Source organism: Marmota flaviventris, chromosome 12 (genome assembly GCF_047511675.1).
Source record: "Marmota flaviventris isolate mMarFla1 chromosome 12, mMarFla1.hap1, whole genome shotgun sequence".
Taxonomy (NCBI): Eukaryota; Metazoa; Chordata; class Mammalia; order Rodentia; family Sciuridae; genus Marmota; species Marmota flaviventris.
The window spans coordinates 977,392-998,454 of record NC_092509.1 but is presented as its reverse complement, the minus strand read 5'-3'; the positions used below and the strand labels follow the sequence as shown (position 1 = coordinate 998,454).

At 42.7% G+C, this 21,063-nt stretch overlaps 1 pseudogene; it reads left to right on the top strand.

The window, feature by feature from the left end:
- The first annotated feature begins 241 nt into the window (after positions 1-241).
- LOC139707868 (endogenous retrovirus group K member 5 Gag polyprotein-like) lies at positions 242-20,850 on the top strand (annotated as a pseudogene).
- Positions 20,851-21,063: the final 213 nt, after the last annotated feature.

Here is a 21,063-nt window from a genome sequence, read left to right as displayed (position 1 = left end):
TTTCTTTTATTTTTTTTTTGTACAAGTGTTTGAAACTAGGGGAACATAACCACTGAGCCTCATCCTCAGATTTTTTAATGGTATTTTTTAGCTTTTGAGACACATTTTTAATCACAATATTGGGGTATTCTTATATCAAACAAGCATTTTTATCACAAAATAAATATGTCATGTTAGCAGCTACTTCTCTTTTACTGATTTTGTTTTTTTCTTTCCATAAATTCAAGTGAAAATGCTGTTTTTTGTGGTGAGCCGCTTCTGCCGTTTCTGCAGACTATGGTCGCCATTACGAGATGGCGCTGGCTCCGCTGTGGTATGTGACAAACAACTCCTTATCTGAGAGAGTTGGCACATGATTTTTCACCACCCTGTGAGAGAGTTCCACGCGGCAGCTTTGCATTGGGGCTTGGGATGCTTTATTAAGGCTGGGAGGGCATCCGGGAAGAAGAGAAGAAGAAAGTATAATAAATATCAAGGGCCCGAATAAAACTACTGAGAGAAGATTTCGGAGTTGCGTCTTCCTTGCGGGCAAGGGGTCGCGACAAGTGGTGCCGAGACCCGGGAAAATCAGAACTCTCAGTAGTCAGGGGTGGTGCACCGGTTAGTCCCAGGTAAGTGGGATCCGCGATCAAAGCGGGGTCAGTCCCCAGGTAAGGGGGATCCGCGATTAAAGCGGGGTCAGTCCCCAGGTAAGGGGGATCCGCGATTAAAGCGGGGTTAGTCCCAGGTAAGTGGGATACGCGAAGAAAGTGGGGCAACTCCTCTGTCTGTAATGAAAGAGGAAGCCTTGCATTTTATTGCAGCCGCGCCGTGTACTTTTGCGTCTACTTTCGCTTTTGCTTTCTGTGTCTCTTTCGCTGTGTCAGTGTGTTTTTGTTGTCTGTATTTTTTTTGTCGTTGTGTCATGGGTGCCACATCTTCAAGTCCGCTTCTTCTGGCCCTAGATGGCCTGTTACGTTCCAAGGGACTGGAAGTGAAGCATAGTACACTACAGAGATTTTTACAAAAGGTAGATGTCGCTGCACCGTGGTTTGCATTTTCGGGCAGCCTTACTGTGCCTAGTTGGGATAAATTAGGCAAAGATCTTGATTTTGCATCTGAGCACGGCATGTTAGAGGGTGGGGTGATACCCCTTTGGAAAATGGTCCGTGGTTGCCTTACGGATGGCAGATGCCAGGAAGCACTTGCTAAAGGACAGGAGGTTTTAGAGCGATTACATGAGGAAAAGTCGGAGACGACAGAAAGCGAAGTGACTCGAGAAGAGGGGAGTGTGCGGAGCATGACACGGGGGAGGAGACGGTTGTATCCAGATCTCAGTACGCTGCGTACACCCCCATGCGAAAGTGGGTCAGAGGAGGAGGAGGATGAGGAGGAAGAGCTCGGGAGGCTGTCTTGTCAGCTAGGGAGTTTAGCTACAGAAGAAGGGAACAAAAAGAAACAGGAGCTCAGGAAAAACGATCCCCCGGATCCACCGCCGTATGGTGGAGGCACTTCGGGGAGAGCTTTCCATGCCCAAACATGGAGGGCTGTTCACGCTGAGATGGGTCTTGCTTATCCAGTTTTTCAGGATGACAACAGGGGAAGAGTCCATGAACCCTTAGATTTTAAAATTGTAAAGACCCTGGCGGAGTCTGTGCGCACTTATGGGGTGGATGCCGCTTTCACACTGACTCAGGTGGAGAATCTATCTAGATACTGTATGACTCCCTCTGATTGGGCTAGCCTTGTTCGGGCTTGCGTTTCCCCGGGTAAATATCTGGACTGGAGAGCATTCGTGCTAGAGGGCGCAATAGAGCAGGCCGCCCAAAACCATGCGGCGGGACATCCCCATTGGGACAAGGATATGCTTTTAGGGCAGGGTAGATTTGCAAATCAACAGACAGGATTTCCTCTTGAGGCATATGATCAAATTAACAACATTTGCATTCGGGCATGGAAGTCGCTTCCAAATAGAGGAGAGGTGTCTGGTAATTTGACCAAGATTCTACAAGGCCCTACAGAACCCTTTTCAGATTTTGTAGCAAGGATGGTGGATGCCGCTGGAAAGATTTTTGGGGATCCTGATAGAGCCATGCCCCTTATCAAGCAATTGGTCTTTGAGCAGTGCACTAAGGAATGTAAAGCAGCAATCACTCCTTATAAAAATAAGGGCATAGAAGCATGGATGAAAGTGTGTAGAGAGATTGGAGGACCTTTAACTAATGCAGGTCTTGCAGCTGCTGTCCTTCGGATGGCAAAAGGGGGCAGTCCTGGTGCCGGAACATGCTTCCATTGTGGTCAACCTGGTCATTTCAGACGTGAATGTCCTAAAAAAGATAATTTTACTGGACCCCCTCGCGGTGGCCCTTCCAATGGCCTTCGTCAACCGGGGCTGTGTCCAAAATGTAAAAAGGGAAAGCATTGGGCAAAAGAGTGTAGATCAGTGTGGGACATCTATGGACAGCCTGTTTCAGCTGGGCCAAAAAACGGCCGAAGGGGCCCCCGACCTCAGGGCCCACAAATATATGGGGCAATGGAGAATGTCACACCCAAACCCGAGACATGGCCATCTCTACGCCATCCCATGAGACGCGGAGAGCCACTACAGGTGCCGCGGGATTGGACCTCTGTTCCACCTCTAGACTCGTACTAACACCTAAGATGGGAGTCCAATTGGTGGAAACTAAATTCAAAGGACCTTTACCACCTGGCACTGTAGGCTTGCTAATTGGACGTGCATCCTCTATATTACAAGGTCTTCATGTCTTTCCTGGAGTCATTAGTCCTGATACTGTAGGATCAGTAAAGGTTATGGTGGAAGCTCCAAAGGGTATTGTGTCCATTTCCCCAGGAGACCGGATTGCTCAATTGCTAATTCTACCCAGTCTGCATACCCGCTTTCCTGCTGATTCTTTTTCAAGGACAAGTGATGAGATTGGAGTCACTGGAGGGAATTCTGTTTATTTGTCCTTAGATATGAATGACCGTCCTACTTTAACCTTAACCATAGAAGGCAAATCAATTTTGGGATTGCTAGATACTGGAGCAGATCGTAGTATAATAGCACAAAAGGACTGGTCAAAGGGGTGGCCGGTGCAGCTCTCAGATCAATCACTAAGAGGTTTGGGATATGCCCAAGCCCCTCAAATCAGCTGTAGACATCTATCTTGGAAGGACCCAGAAGGACACAATGGCACCTTTCAGCCTTATGTACTTGATTTACCTATCTCTTTATGGGGTCGTGATCTGATGAAAGACATGGGGTTTACTCTTAGTAATGACTATTCTCCGGTGTCTCAACAGATTATGCAAAATATGGGGTATAGGCCAGGTCTAGGACTAGGAAAACACCTACAGGGGTGTAGGCATCCTGTGCAAGGTCATCAAAAGCTTAACAGATTTGGTCTGGGTTTTTCCTAGGGGCCACTGGGGCTCAAATACCCATAACATGGCTCACCGAGGAGCCTGTTTGGGTGCCTCAGTGGCCTCTTCCCTCGGTTAAATTGGCAGCGGCCCATAATTTAATTAAAGAACAACTAAACTTGGGTCACATCCAACCTTCTACTTCTCCATGGAATACTCCCATATTTGTTATTAGGAAAAAATCAGGAAAGTGGCGCCTACTACATGATTTACGAGCAGTTAATGCTCAAATGCAACTTATGGGGCCCATTCAAAGAGGGCTACCTCTGCTCTCCTCTATTCCTCAGGGCTGGCATATTATTGCTATTGACATTAAAGACTGTTTCTTTTCTATTCCTTTGCATCCTAAAGACTCACAACGTTTTGCTTTCACCCTTCCCTCGTGTAACCACGAGGAGCCAGATCTTAGGTTTGAGTGGGTAGTGTTGCCACAGGGAATGGCTAATAGTCCCACGATGTGCCAGATATATGTGGGGAAGGCACTTGCACCTCTCAGACGTAAGTATCCCTTCATCAGGATTATTCATTATATGGATGATGTGTTATTGGCCGCTAAATTAGAACAGATAGTTAATGAGGCCTATAAAGACTTAGTAAAGCTGTTAGCTCAATATGGGCTACATATTGCACCTAAAAAGGTTCAAACGGGGAATTCTATTGAGTATTTGGGAGCAATAATTGGGTATGATAAACTAAAACCACAAAAAATCACCATAAGAACTCAAGATCTCCAAACTCTGAATGATTTTCAAAAACTGTTGGGAGATATTAATTGGATAAGGGGATATTTACATATTCCTAATGGTGTGCTCCAGCCTTTGTATGCTACCCTTAAGGGTGATCCAGATCTTGCTTCTCCTCGTAGCCTCACTAAAGAGGCTAGAGCGGCCCTTACAACAGTAGAAGAAGCTATACAACATGCTACTCTATACAGGCTCCAAAATGATAAATCTTTCCAGTTATGTGTGCTTGCCACTATGCGGCAGCCTACTGGAGTACTGTGGCAAGATGGGCCTTTACTATGGATCCATCCACATATATCCCCAGGAAAATCTTTAGAATACTATCCTGATGCTGTTGCAGCGTTAGCACTTAAAGGGATTCACCAAAGCATTCAATTTTTTGGACAATCACCTTCTTCTCTTATTATACCCTATACTAAGGCTCAACTTAATGTTTTGTGTGCTACTCTAGACAACTGGGCTATTCTATGTTGCTCGTTTCAAGGGGCTATTGATAATCATTACCCTTCCCATCCATTACTCCATTTTGTTAAAGAACATCCCATCATTTTCCCTAAGGTAACTTCACCCAATCCAATTCCGGGGGCTGTTAATATTTTCACTGATGGTTCCAAGTCTGGAATGGGAGCTTATGTAATTAATGATTCTCCCCCTGTTCAGCATCAATTTGCTCCTGGTAATCCACAATGGGTTGAATTGCAAATTGTTATTGAGGTTTTTAAACAGTGTTCTTTTCCTTTTAATCTTATCTCGGACTCCATTTATGTGGTACAAGCACTCAAAGTCCTGGAGGCCGTGGGAGCTATTAGTAATGCCCATAATGTATCTGCTTACTTTAATCAGCTTCAACAACTTATCTGTAGCCGCACTGCTCCCTTTTATCCAATGCACATACGGGCTCATACTTCTCTTCCTGGTCCGTTATCACAGGGTAATGCCTGTGCGGACTCAGCCACTAGAGGCCAGTTGATATGCTTGGCTTCCTCCTTAGAGGGGGCTAAATTATTTCACCAAAATTTCCATGTTAATGCTTTAACGCTGCGCAGGCGTTTTTCCATTTCAAGAGCGGATGCTCGTCAGATAGTATTACAATGTCCTCATTGTGTCACATTTCTTCATCCCCCTACTTATGGAGTGAACCCACGGGGATTAAAACCATTGGTTGTCTGGCAAATGGATGTGACGCACATACCTGACTTTGGTAACCTCAAGTATGTACATGTTTCTGTTGATACGTGCTCTGGAGTTATTCATGCCTCTGCTTTGTCGGGAGAGAAGGCACGTAATGTTATCACTCATTGCCTAGAAGCATGGGCAGCATGGGGTGCTCCTGCATCCCTTAAGACTGATAATGGACCTGCTTATACTGGCAGACAATTTACATCTTTTTGTTCTACCATGGGAGTGCAACTTACTCATGGTCTGCCTTACAATCCTCAAGGACAAGGCATTGTTGAGCGTGCTCATCGCACTTTAAAGGAAACTTTACAAAAACAAAAAGGGGGAATAGGAGCTGAACACACTCCTAAAGAACGCCTGTCCTTAGCTCTCTTTACCATTAATTTTTTAAATTTGGATATTCATGGTCGCTCTGTGGCTGATAGACATGTGTCCCCTCAGCCCTCTGTGATTGGTTATGTTAAGTGGAAGGATGTTCTTACAGGCCAATGGAACGGCCCCGACCCCGTGCTGACATGGGCACGAGGATCTGTATGTGTTTTTCCCCAGGATCGCACGGAGCCGTTGTGGGTCCCTGAACGCCTGACAAGAAGAGTCTTGACATCAACCGACCAGCAACAAGAGATACCACAGCAACCCTGTGATGAGGATCTTCACTCTGCTACGTGCTCTGGTTCTGGTGCTGGTGCCGATGGCACAGACGACACCAATGCAGTGGTGGGCAGTGGCACGGGCTTGGCCAATGCCGATGCCGGTTCATGGTAGTTCTAGTGTCCTCCCCACTCTTTTCTCTACCTCATGTGAGATGTCTGCTCCCTGTGCCTCTCCTAGAGGGGACGTGGAAAGCATTTTTAATCGATCTCAGGTTAATCTCACAGGAGTTTTTTGTTTCAGCCTTGGAAACGCTAATTGCATTAGCCTTAAGACCAAAAATCTGACTAACTGGGAGGACCCATTGCGGTCCAAGCAGGTCTCAGGGAGTATTATTAATGCTGTACTGAGCCAAGTAGTTTCGGGGAAGCAATCAGGTTCAGGGACCCCTGTAAATAGCTCTGCTTTAAACATAACTACCTTGGCCATGATCTCCAAGGTACTAATCCCAGTGCCTCCTTCTTCTAATAGTACTTACAATGCCACTCATTTCAAGGCCTCTCCTTACTGTACCCCTAATCTTGGTTTCCCTCCAACATTTACGCCTTGTCAGGATCATTCTTGGGAGAAACTTCAAGTTACTAAGGGTTTCTCCTTTTCCCCCTCTCTTAAGAGGTATGTTTATAATTTTAACCATAGTGCCAACTCCTCTACAGGAGTAGGTTGGTCCTGGTTTCAATGGCTGATTTCCAATGAGAAGGGGGCTTCAGCTGATATTTCTGCATTGGCTCAATTGCTAGGAGCCAAAACCTGGCTGGCTAATGTTTCTGGCACTGTTAGGAAAAGTGAACGAGGTAATAGGCTCACATCTGTTTCGCTCAACTCTTTGCTACATAATGCTACATTGCCTCCTGCAATGGTCTGCGTCCAATCCCCGTTCTTGCTCCTTTTGGCTAACAATACCTCGTCGGGGATGCTGGATTGTTCTAGTGTTACCTGTCTCTTATCTGAGTGTTGGAATGGTTCTTGGACTGTAGCAGTGGTTATGAAAATTCCAACCTTTGTCCCTATCCCAGTCACTGCGGACCCAGATAAATTCCCCATTGTTGAACTACTCAGAGTCCGCAGAGATTTTGGAATTACGGCAGCTATAGTGACAGCTGTGGCAGTGTCTGCTGCTGCAGCAGTTACAGCTGGAGTAGCCATGGCCAGTCAAGTACAAACTGCTGCCACTATTAATCAAGTTGTTCAACAAACTTCCACTATACTTGAATCCCAAAATTCAATTAATCAACATATTTTGTCAGGGATTTTAGCTGCCAACCAAAGGATAGATTTACTCCAAGCTCAGGTAGAAGAATTGGCTGACTTAGTGCTTTTGGGTTGTGTTGATCAACGTGCACATTTATGTATAACCTCTGTCAGATTTAATGATTCCAGAAATGCCTCCCGCATCATCGGGGAATATCTATCCGGAACCTGGTCCTTGGCAGCAGAAAACTTGATCCAGTCTCAACTAACTCAGATTGCTGTCTTGAACAGTACCCGTATCGAACCAGTGACTTTGGGTCAATTCACCGATTGGATATCTTCTGCTTTTTCCTTCTTCAAAGAGTGGGTGGGAGTAGGCATTTTTGGTGCAATGTGTTGCTTCAGTGTTATACTTTGTTTGTGGTTTCTCTGTCGCCTTAAAACTCGCCATGCACAAGAAAAGGCTATGATCATACAAGCTCTTGCAGCTTTAGAAAATGGCAACTCACCTCAAGTCTGGCTTGCGCATCTTAAACAGTAAACCTTTGTCATGGTCGTTGCACCCCAAGTTATTATAACATTGCACTGGGATCGACATGACTTTCCTTATTATTCTCTTAGTGTTGGAAAGCCCTTGCACTCTGCCGGTCTTGCTGCCATTGCACGCAGATGGGTTTCCACACTAGTGCTTTACTATCGCTTTAAAGTCCGTGCCTTTCTTTCAGGGTGCTGTCAACTTGTTTGTCATTAATACAGCCACAGTTCAGCCTCAGCTATCCCCCTTCGTCCACCATCGTCACGATACAGGATGCGAGGCAAGGCACTGCACTTGAGTGATCCTTGACGTGGACCTCAAGGAGAGCATGTCCTATTGCATGCGGGTTAGACGCGTCCACGCCCCGCCCCACGAAAAAAGGCGTCGGCTGATATGGCCTCGGATCTGGGGAAGGCGCCTCCTTAGGACTGAGCCATACTATGCAGCCACTTCTGCACAGTGGGATAGGACCTCTACTCTCGCCTGTATTGTTTTAATAAAACAGAAAAGGGGGAACTGTGGTGAGCCGCTTCTGCCGTTTCTGCAGACTATGGTCGCCATTACGAGATGGCGCTGGCTCCGCTGTGGTATGTGACAAACAACTCCTTATCTGAGAGAGTTGGCACATGATTTTTCACCACCCTGTGAGAGAGTTCCACGCGGCAGCTTTGCATTGGGGCTTGGGATGCTTTATTAAGGCTGGGAGGGCATCCGGGAAGAAGAGAAGAAGAAAGTATAATAAATATCAAGGGCCCGAATAAAACTACTGAGAGAAGATTTCGGAGTTGCGTCTTCCTTGCGGGCAAGGGGTCGCGACAGTTTTTTTCATATTTAATAACTTTTTATAATTTTAACCATTATTTTTTTTTGTTTTTATGTGGTGTTGATATAACCCAGCACCTCGTGTGCACTAGGCAAGCACTCTCCCACTGAACCACAAACCCAGCCCACATTTAACCTCATTTTAATCAAATTATTTTCTTTCTTTCTACCCATCCTTGTTTTTTTTATTCACCCTCCAATCTATGTGACTAAAAATTCCTGGGAAATGATACTGCCTAATGTTAATTCTGGTGTTTGGGGCACTGGGTTTTGGCAAGATTTCCACCCCTTGCCCAGTTTTGCAGTATTATGCTGTATATTTTGAATTCTTTATAGAAGCCTTTAGCATTTTTGTGGAACAATGAAATAAGTTTCCCAAAGTATGGCACTATTTTTGAAAGGTTTGGAGATATTGAATGACATGATGAGAAAAGCACCTGGCATAGTGTGGTTGTGTGATTCTGAGAGGACACAAATTTCTTTGTGAGATCACAAATGGTGTTCTTACCTAGAATGTCCTTTCCTTTGCTCTTTAGCATACTTCAATTTATCCTTTAATACCTAGTTGAATGTGAAGAATTTGTACTCCCAGCCAATACCTATACCCAGCCTACTGGACCCCTTCTCTTTGTTGTTTTGCACAACAAAGCAACAGCAGGAAGGCTTTCAGTGTGCTCATATAGCAATGGGGTTCAGTGAGAACTGTAAATGGATTTTGGCCACTGAAATCACCTGGCAAAACCCAGCTCCTGGTTTTATTAAACTTTGCTATCAGGGCTGGGGATGTGGCTCAAGCGGTAGCGCGCTCGCCTGGCATGCGTGCTATCCTCAGCACCACATACAAACAAAGATGTTGTGTCCGCCGAGAACTAAAAAATAAATATTAAAAAAATTCTCTCTCTCTCTCTCTCTCTCTCTCTCTCTCTCCCTCTCCCACTCTCTCTTTAAAAAAAAAAAAAAAAACTTTGCTATCAGATTCCTTGACCTCCCCAGTGTCATTTTTCTTAAAAAAATAAATCACCTAGTTCAGTTTCTGCAGCTTGAAGCCCAAGTCCCCAACTGCTTCCCTGTCTCTACAGCATTGTGTCAGGTTGTCAGAATAAACCATAGTTATACAGAAGTCATTATAAAGAGGCTTTCTCTTCTGAGACTGAACCTTGAAAAAGATGGCCATGACCAGATACCTATGCTTCCTCATTCTGAGATGCCCCAGGCTGGCTGGAGAAGAGATCACAGATGACTCTTGTTTGCCAAATAGCTGTGCCCATCCTGTGCTGAAAGGGGGAGAGAAGGTGCTGAAGGCCACAGAGCTTAAAAAAAATCAGAAGGGCATGTCCTTTGAAAACATGCTTTTTAAATCTGGCTGGGCTCTTTCACAAATAGGGCAGGGACATTGCTAGTTGCTGTACAGTGCCTCTTCTGCATCCATAATACAAAGACAGTGCTGAAAACATGCTCACATTTATGCAAAAAAGTATTATCATCAGTTGGAATTCTGTAAATGGAGATACTCTGTGGTTAGCAGAGTGGTTCAAGGTGAACCATTGAAGATGTGGGGTTCAAATGTGACCAGAGCCCAAAGGTAATTGTCCCTTAGACTCAGTGGTGTCACAACCATGGATATCTCAGCAATATCTCTTTCATTCATTTCAGATGGAGTTTTCAAGGAGCAGTGGAGAGGCCAGGTGACAGTGAGGCTGGTGTAGGAGTGAACTTGATGGAAAACCATGGCTAATGAAGAAGAGCAGAGCCATTTGGTATGCTAGTGGATGCTGGTGGAATTGGGCCAAGCCAGACTGCAAAGGTTCCAGGGCTAGAGGGAAAAACCTGCAATCCCAGAGTGTTAAATATGTCATCGGAGGATGAGTCATGTGGACAGAATGCAGAGGATCAAATTGGTGGAGTGGGCGTGGCTCTCAAAACAATGGAGGTAAGAGGCCAGATGCTGGGTGGCACCTATGAAAAAAGTGGAGAGGACCTTGTGGGCAGAGCTGGTGAGGCAGAGTCAGCCTGAGTGAATGGAGCCCAACTTGTAAGAACAGTGGGTGGGGAGAAGCAGGGGAAGCACGTGGGAGGCAGCACCCTACCCAGGACCCCTTAGGTGAGCACAGCCTAGGAACCAGGAGGCACAGTAATGCAGGAGCAGAGGGCATGGTGGGTGCATCCACAGGAGGCAAATGGAGTCAGGAGAGGCATCCATCCGGTAATTCTGTCAGGATTCACTGTGGACCCAGAGGGGAAGCAGGGTCTTTGGCCTCTGAGATAGTAATGTGACCTCAATGTCTGTTCCATTGGGGGCCTCAGTTTCCCCTCTTACCCACTGAGGCAATGGAGGGAGGCTGAAGATGCCATGGCACAGCCTTTCTTTCTTCCTCCCACTCATTGGATGCTGTGCACTTTCTATATTTTCAGGTTGGTTGGGTCCCATGGGGTTTCTTGAAGGGGTCCTTGGGATATCGCCTGAGACACTTTGTTTTTGGGGAACAATAATTTTTTTTCCTGTGTGTTCACAGAGACTTCTCTTGGTGCCTGCTGTTTACATATTGAGACCCTGAAGTCCAGAGAGGGTAAGCCTGTGATGCAGCCGTCACTTGCTGGAGTCTGATCTGGATCGCACAGTCCCCTTCACTCACTCACTCACAGGCAGGGGTTTCATAGCACCTGGACAATAAAAAAAGCATTGATGAGGGAAGAGGCCTTGGCTCTTTCCAGGTGCTACTTTGGGACACTCCCTAAGTCTGTAAAGTGGGACACAAAGTGACATCTGACTCTCAGGCTGGTGTAAGGCCAAGTTCCAGCTTCATGATTCTCTAAAAGGCAATTTGCAATGGATGGGGCAGGGGATATATTTTGACAGTATTATCATTTAGTATTTTTTTAAAACATTCATTTTTTAGTTGTAGGTAGACACAATACATTTATTTTATTTTTATGTTATGGTGAGGCTTGAACCCAATGCCTCATGCATAATAGACGAACACTCTACCTCTAGGCAAAACCACAGCCTTCATTAATTTTATATATGGAAACATAACTCCTTGTAAAAAAAAAAAAAAAAAAAAAAAAAAAAAAAAAAAAAAAAAACTATAGTACCAGGCTCTGTCCTAGGCAGAGAGGACACAGACATGAACAAAACAGCAAGGAATCTCTGCTCTCATTTTTGTGGGGGCTACCATTCCCCTGGACTGACCCAAGAATTCAGGCACTAAAGAGACATGAAGTACTGACCCCCTTTAGGCATCTGATCTAATGTTACCATCCATGGCAATGTTTACCTTCTCAATTATTCTAAAACACACCCTTCTCCATATCATTTAGCTGCCCCAATCCTTTCCTAGCTGTGAGATAAAGGTCTCCTTAAAGATCCCTTCCTTGCTTGCTTCTCCAGTTGCATCTCCTCACCCCTCTTTTAGGTTTCAAGAATCCCTGTCTCATCCCTACTTGTACTTACTGCTCTGCGTAATGTGGGTACTTTCCCATTGTTAGAAGTGCTAATTCCTAATTAGACACTAGATGGTATCAGAACTGTACTTTTGACATTTTTCTATCTTCCACCAGAGTATCTGCCTACTTATTGGCTGGCTTGGTTAAGAAATACTTTAGAAAACTCTTCAGTACTTGCTTTACAAGCAGCTTTTTATTTTTTTTTTTGTACAAATCTTCATTAATTGTATGTATGAAATTAATCATCCAGCTATGAAAGGGAGTATTACACTAACTACCCAGTGTATATGTGTGTGTGTGTGTGTGTGTGAGTATATATATATATATATATATATACTCACACACACATACACACACATATATTTTTTTTCAAAATTTATTCAGAAGTGGGATAAGGATTTCAATTCAATCATGGCCTCCTTCTACACCTGTTGTGCCTGGAATGTTTCAGGAGTCCTTACTAATATTGCAGGTATTTCTTTCTATTTTCTATGCTGTGATTATTAAAAGCCATTAAATAGAATAAATATATCTCAGAGATGCCAAGTGTTATCTCACTTGTAGTTGTTCATTGGGCATCTGTAGGCCTAAGTGAATATTCAGAGCTTTTTGGCAAAAGCATTCCTGTATGGAGCAGAAAAACCACATGAGGCAGGAAAAAGTGTGTTAGTCTTGAAGAAGGCTTTTGTGTTGATGTTTGTGATTTCTTCTTGATATCCACATAAGGTGAGAGGAGAGGACTGGGAAGAAAATGAATATTTGGAAGGCAGGGGAATGTGAAAAATACTGCAATGAGACTGAGCATGACTCAGGTTTGGGTGAAGATATATAAGTACAGGGAGCATTTCTCTGAGCTGGGAACACACCTATATTTAGCCACGGAGAAGGAAATAATATGAAGAAGACAGAGTGTGGGCATTCAGTTAAGGAGATAGAAAACCAGGAAAATGTAATGACATGAATTTCTGGAAGAGGTGATTTTAAAAAGAAAGGCAGAACCTCTTGTTCTAAAAAACACTAAAAAGTGAGCCACAGGGTGACAAAGGAGGGACCTTGAGTTTTGGTGCCATAGGGGTTTCTGATAATCTCAGTGGAACCTCTGTCCTCAGGTGGTGGGAATTGAAGCCAAATTGAAGATTTATGGAAAAAATAAGGTCAGCATAGTGAAGGCAATAGCTGGAGGTCATTTTTCTGGTTGTTTACAATGAGATAAAGGGAGACTCAACCAGGTGTTAACATTTATGTTCTCAGAGATGTGGGGAGAGTTCATTCCTGCAAATGTTTGTTTTTGACTGCAGAAATCTTTTTTCTATTACCATGTTTATCACCTACACCTTAGAGTTGATTTTTTAGAAGTAATATGGAAGCCCAATAGTAATTTCTGGAGAGTACAAAGGGTGCTGGGGCAGGGCAATCAATGAAAGTAGAAGATAGATAATTAGATATGATCACTGTGTACCATGCATTTGGAAATATTATGCTCAACTCCATTAACATGTGCAGTAAATATTTGTTAATTAAAAACAAATTAAAACTAATTATTCTATTTGATCACTGAAAGGTAGGCACTCAACACTGAGGAAGAGAGTATCCTTATGGTTTGTTTCCTGCTTGTGAAAATGGTCATTGTTAGTCACCTATAAAGATAATGGATTAAATAATTTTGGAAGAAATCGTACGGTTTTGAAGTGCCTTGTTGTCACAGCATGATGAGGTTATCTGATGGTCACTGAAATATTTGAAGTGCTACAGTCCATCCACTGTCAAGGTAGTTTGTGCCAAGTTCATCCTTTGGGACTGTAATATTTTACTTATTTTTTCACTATTTGTTGCAATCAAGTCACTGAATCTGCCCACCCATAAAATGACAAAGATACTAAGCTCCACATGCAGGATGGGATGCTATTCTCCTGTATTGTTTTGAACTCTTGTATATGAAAGATTTTTTTCCCATCATTTTTATCAATGTAGTCAATATTTCTCAGTAAATATACATTTATTTGTTGCTTTCACTTATAATTTAATATTAATTTTTTTTATTTTATTGCTCATATTTTCCAGCTTTCAATCTTTCAGGATTTTTACTTTAGTTCTTATGTCATTTATCAGGAATTCACATGTGGGAAACCTTGAGAGACTCTCCTCCTACTCTTCATTCTCTTCCTCCTTCATATGTTAAGGCTCATTTTTTTTTTAAATTTATCTTTCATGATGCTAGAATCACCACTTTCTCCAGGGAAATATACACCTTTTTACTGGTATTTTTAGGGCAACTTGTGTAATTTGTCAGGACCAATGCAAAATGAAAACTTAGACTCCCTGTCTAAAAGCAGGTGACCTCTACCATTGACATCATGCCACAGAAATCTATTTCTTTCTTCTGTGATCTCTTCATATGTCATTGTACAATTTGTCTTTTAATTGTCCTTCTTACTACAGAATTTTAAATTATTAGCAAGACTTCTAACATTCATCTTTTTGTATGCCATATCAATTCTAAATGCAAACTTATGAGAAAGTCACATTGGAGAGCTTACACATCCATGTTGTGTTCATTAATACCAAAGCAGTGAATATGTTACACAGAACCAGTGCAATTGCATTTATTACACCCTGATAACTGTGAACAATTTCTCCAGCTGGTTTGTTAATGAGTTTGAAAGAGCTGGGAGAAAAGTGACTGTGGATTACCCTGCTTTCCCTATCCCTTCACATCCTCAGCTGGAAAGTTGGGTTAACACAGTGAAATACCTTGAGTGACAAAGCTGTCTTCTTTCTATATTTGAATCTAATTCTGGTTCGACATTAATGTGTGTCCTACCTGGGTTTCATCATGCTCCCTTTTTTTTTTATACTTGTGGATAGGACATGGTCACTTTGTACCCAACTCTCTCTTAGCTCCCATATTTCCGTGGCCCACTGGAATTTGTGATAATGGGAATGAAAACTCAATGTTTATGAAGTGTCCAAAAGCACTATACCTGCAGGTTACATTTATGTGCTGTGTTTATACCTGTGGTCCATTGCCTTCTTGGAATTTACTTTTGAAAAATAAGTAGTAAGATAAAATCAATAAAAATTATGATAGCAACAGTGAATATTCAATCAAGAACAGGTCCACTTTGAGCAGGAATCCTGACTGTGTAGGAAGAGCATCATGGGGCTAGTCCTCCTTTCCCTGCCTTCTGGCTTCAACACTCTCTTCATCATCTTTCCCTCCCTCAGTCCCTTGTATCCTCCCTTCCTCCCTTGCACAATAGTAAGAACACTAAGTAGGATATATGTACTCTGAAAACATGTAAGTGAACATTATACTATTGTAAAGTGTAACTACAGAATTATGCTGCAAATATCTAGAAATTGTTTATCTTATGCAATTAAAATTTTATATCCATCGAAGAGCAGCACCACATTTTACCCTAACCACATTTCTTTGCAACCAGCATGCTACTCTCTGTTTATATTTATATATTGCAACTAGAGATTGAACCCACAGCACTTAATTACTGAGTCACTTCCCCAGAGTTTTATTTATTTATTTATTTATTTTAATTTAGAGTCTGGGTCTCATTCAGTTGCTTAGGGCCTGGCTAACGTGATGAGGCTGGTTTTTAACTTGTGGTCCTCCCACGTCAGCTTCTCAAATCACTGATATTCAAGGTATGTCCCACTGTACCCAGCTCACTTAATGGTTTTTCATAGGGATATTTTGTGTTTCAGATTTTATACTCTTCTCAGGTGATGTGTCAGTCATTTCTCTCATTCCAACAGTTGAATCTCTTCGCTGTTCATGCTTTACTGTGCTGTGTAGAAGCTTTTGGTTTAATGGAATTATACTTCTCTGTTCATGGTTCTCTTCCCTGTCCTTTTATTGTCATAGCAAAAGGACCATTACCTAGAGCTATCTTGTAAAGTGTTTCTTCTGTGTTTTCTTTGTATGTTTTGCTCACAAACTTATGCTCTTCTTTCTTTTTTTCTATTTTAGATTAAAAATAGCAACTTCATCTGCTTGTGTTGTATGGCATGATATTTTAATACATATAACACTGTGTAGTGATCATATTTGTCACCTTAGTAGGATGGGAAGAGATTGGTAAATGGGACCCCAGTACTGTCTTCCAGGAATTATACAGGCTCACCTCTCACTTTACATTTTCTCCTCTTTGAGTTGATGTTTGATATGATGTAAGATAAATTTTTGTTTTCTTTCTTCCCTGTGCAGATATTGAGTGTCCTCAGCACCATCTGTTAAAGAGACTAACTATCCTTTATTCATTCTGTATTATTGGCCCCATTCTCAAAGATGATTGTGCAGTGAATGTCTGGGCTTACCCTTGTTCTCTTTTCTGTGCATTGGTCTATATGTTGCTTTCTATTTCAGTAAAACAGTGTTTTAATTATTGTATTTTGTAATTTATTTGATTCTATCTTTTTGGCATTTGTTAAAATTAGCTATACATAACAGTATAATGCATTGACACAGCATACATAAATGGAGTATAACTTCATATTTTTTTCTTTTTGTACATGATGCAGAATTACACCAGTCATGTAATTGCATAAGCATGCAGGGTAATAATATCTGATCCATTTCATGATCCTTCAAAACCGCATACATCTTTCCCTCCCTTACTAACCTCTCTATAAATCAAAGTGTATTTATTCTTCCCTAGTGCCTTCCATTGTGAATTAGCATCTGCACATCAGATAAAATATTAAGCCTTTGAAATTTTGTTATTGGTTTATTTAGCTTAGCATGGTATTCTCAAGTTATATATGCCAGCAAGTGGCATAATTTTATTATTTCTAGGGTTGAGTAATATTCCATACACACACACACACACACACACACACAACACACACACAAACACACAAACATACAGCCACACAGGCTAATCTATCTGTGTGTGGCTGTATGTTTGTTTGTGTGTGTGTGTGTATATATATATATATATATATATATATATATATATATATATATATATATATATATATATAAATGTTATATTATTTATATTATATATAACATTTTATTTATTCATTTATATGTTGAAGGATACCTAGGTTGGTTCCGTAGCTTAGCTATTGTGAATACATTGATATGGCACAAGCAATGTATGAGTGTACCTTTGCCTCCCACATTCTCATGAACAATATTATTGCTTGTATTCTTGATAATTGCCATTATGACTGCAGTGAAATAAAATATTGAAATAGCTTTTATTTGCATTTTTCTAATTGCTAAAGATGATGGTCTTTTTAATGTGTTTGTTGATCAATTGTATTTCTTCTTTTGTGAAGTGTCTTTTCAGTTCCTTCATCCATTTGTTGATGGGTTATGTCTCTTTTTTTTTGGCAATAAGTTTGTTGAGTTCTTTATATATCTTGGAGATTTCTGCTCTATTTGATGTGTTTGTGCTAAGGATTTATTCTCCCATTCTGTAGGCTCTCTCTTCATGTTATAGATTGATTCCTTTGCAGAGAATAAGCTTCTTAGTTTGAATCCATCACATTTTTTGATTCCTAATTTTACTGTTTGTGTTTTAGGAGTCTTGTTCAAGAAGTCAGGTCCTAAGCTAACAGGATGAGGATGTGGACATTTTTTTTTTGTTAGGGTCTCCATTCTCATGTCTAAATCTTTTATCTACTTTGAGTTGATTTTTGAGCACAGTGAGATATAGAAGTTTAATTTCATCTTTCTACATATGGATTTCCAGTTTTCCCAGCACCAACTGTTGAAGAGGCTTTCTTTTCTCCAATTTATGTTTTTTTCACCTTTGTCTAGTATGGATTGGTCTATATGTCTTTTGGTACTTTTTTTTTTTTTTTTTTTTTTTTTTACTATGTCTCTGTAGTATAGTTTAAGGTCTAGTATTGTGATGCCTACTGATTCACTCATTTTGTTGAGAATTGCTTTGGCTATTGTGGCTCTCCTATTTTTTCAAATGAATTTCATGATTGCTTTTTATAGTTTTATGAAGAATGTCATTGGGAGATTAAAAGGAATTGCATTGAATCTCTATAACTATTTTGTTAGTATCACCATTTTGACTATGATCATTCTGCCTATACAAGAGTATGTAACATCTTTACATTTTCTCAGATCTTCAATTTCTATCTTTAGTGTTCTGTGGTATTCATTGTAGAGGTATTTTACCTCTTTTTTAGTTTGATTCCCAAGTATTTTATTTTATTCTTTCTTTTTCTTTTTGAGGCCATTGTTAATGGGGTGGTTTTCCTAATTTGTTTTTACATTGGATTCATTGCTTCATTGCCGCAGTCCGGCTGCAGCAAACTAGCGGGGGGGGGGGGTGGGTGGGTGATGAACAACTTGTGTACATTGATACAGCAGGAATGGGAGCTGTTTACTGTAGGACAGGAGCGGTATTTATACATTCCACACAGCTTATCTTATTAGCATAAACTAGATACAGCAGTCAACCAATAAGGAATCTCCACACTTAATGGCTTGCTTTTGTTACTTCACAAACCACTTCCTCTGGCATTTTGCCAGGCGCCATCCAGCCTTGTTTACAGACTCTAGCATTTCTCTGGCAAAATGCCAGGTGCCATCCTGACTTGTTTACAGACTCAAACACTTCATTATAAAAATTCATTTGCTTTCTGAGTGTTTATTTCATGTTATACTATTTTACTAAATTTATTAGTCAAGAAAGTTTTCAGGTGAAATTTTTTGGATTTTCTAAATATAGAAGCATGTCATTAGCAAATAGTGATAGTTTGATTTCCTATTTTTCTATTCATTATCTTTAATTCTTTCTTCTAATTGTTTTGGATAGAGCTTCAAGGATGATGTTGAATAAAATGACAAAAAAAGGCATCTTTTTGCTTTTTTTCAATTTTAGAGGGAATTCTTTAATTTTTTCTCCCTTAATAATAATGTTTCTGAGGAGCCCCCCACAGAAGGGCCAGGCACAGAGCCCACTGGCAGGGTGGGCCCAGGACTGACTGGGCAGGGGAGCGGGTGGGAGACCCCAGGACAAAGGCCCTGGCCACCCTCCCCCAGCGGAGACAGCCTTTGGTGCAGCAGAGGGTGGAAACACTTTTCTATGGTGATGAGGCACTGAGAAGCCTGGGCAATAGCGTCAGTGGCAGTGGCAGCAACTTTGTGTCCCTGGCCCACTTGTCCCTGAGGCGCCAAGATGGGCAGCAGGCAGCGTGGTGAAGAATGATGCCCTGAAGCTGAGCCTGAAGGAACAGGTGCCAGCAGAGCCAACTCTGCCCCCCCATCTGCAAACTGCACACACAACAGGTGCCCCCTGACAGCCTGCTCTCCAGCCCTACCTGAGGCTGCTGAAGCTCTCCTCTCCTGAGCTCGAGTGCCTCATCATCCAGACCAATGGGCTGGTTACCACTACACGGAGGAGCACACAGTTCTTCTACCCCAAGATGTTGGCCAACGAGAAGCAGGAGTTCACCGAGGAGTTTGTCAAGGCCCTGGAGGATTTGGAAAAGCAGCACCAGCTTGGCGAGTGTGCAGCCCCACTGCTGCTGCTGCTGCTGCTGCTGCAGCCTCTGCAAGAGGACCCTCTGTCAGGCATCAGGCGCCATACCCTCACCCCCCAGCTGACATCGGTCTTCAGGAACCTGAGCAGCTACAGGGGTGGGGCGGGGGGTGCTGCAAATGTCCCCTTCACCTCCAATTCCGTTCCCTTCTCCCCGTCACTGCCGCCCCCCCCGCCCCACCCCGCGCACTGGGGCTGCCATGCCTAGCTGTGCTCAAGGATGAGCCACAGAAGGTGCCCGACTTGCCAAGCTTCAGCGAGAGCCTGTGGATATCGCTCATCGACATGGGCACATAGTAACACATCCAGGCTGAGAGCAATTGGCTGCTCAACTGCATTGCAGCCTCCAAGTGCCCCAAGGGCAAACTGGAGCATCTCTCCCTGGAGGAGAAAGTGAAGAGGTCAAGAGCCAGAACAGGACCTGGAGTCCACCAGGAGCCTGCTGACTGAGCAGGTGGCGCAGCTCAAGCAGAACGTCCTCAGCCATGTCAACAGTGGCTGCCAGCTGCTGCCCCAGCATCAGGTGCCCTTGTACAGAGCCCAAGCACTGGGTGCATGCGCGGCCCCCCTCCTTGAGGGGCGGGCTCACAAGGGGAGGGAGATGGCCTGAGCGCCCTGGACTTGGGAGGGTGCAACCCTGGCGACCACCTCCCCGAGGGTGCCCAGGACTCGGAGAGGGCCCGGTCCCCAGGGATCCCCATGGGTGCCCTGGGCTTGACAAGCTGGACCCCCTGCTCCTTTAGGGGGGTGGAGTCCATGACCTCCACCCCCCCCGCCTCTTTTCCCTGCGCTGCTGCCAGGTGTTGCACAAACCCGCAGGTTGCCCCTTCCTACACACCACTGCGGAAGGGGTCTCTATGGGGCACAGCCTCCAGGCTGCCTTTTCTTTTTCTGTTTTGCTTTTGGGAAAGAGAAGAACAGAGTGTTAGATTCTGCACCATTTATGTTTCTATTCGTGAACAAATGGTTGTGTGTCCCTGTGTGTTTCCTTGTGTTTTTTTTTTTAAAGAAATGGGAAAAAGAAAAAAAAAAATATTAAGCCTTTTCCTTGCTCTCACTACCCACTTTTGTCCTTCCAACACCCCTCCTCCCTGCCCTTTTTGTTCTTTGTTTTTGTTTTGCTAGGAGTCCACATTCCTGTTTGTAAACCTTTGTTCCCTGTTTTCTGTTTTCAGTAAAGTCTCCTTACTCCAAAAAGAAGAAGAAGGAAGAGGAGGAGGAGAAGGAAGAGGAGGAGGAGGAGGAGGAGGAGGAGGAGGAGGAGGAGGAGGAGGAGGAGGAGGAGGAGGAGAATATTGTCCATGTGTTTACCATAGATAGCTTTTATAGTATTAAGACATATTTCTATTATACATAGTTTTCTAGTGTTTTGACTATGTATTTAGTCAAATGTTTTTTTTTCTGCATTTATTGAGATAATTTTTTTTTATTCTTGTCTTTACATCTATTTAATTAAAAATATGTTTATTGATTTCTATGTATTGAACCAACCCTGCATCTCTGGGACAAAGCCCACTGATCATGTTGTACTATCTTTTTAATATGATTTTGTATGCTGTTTGCCATAATT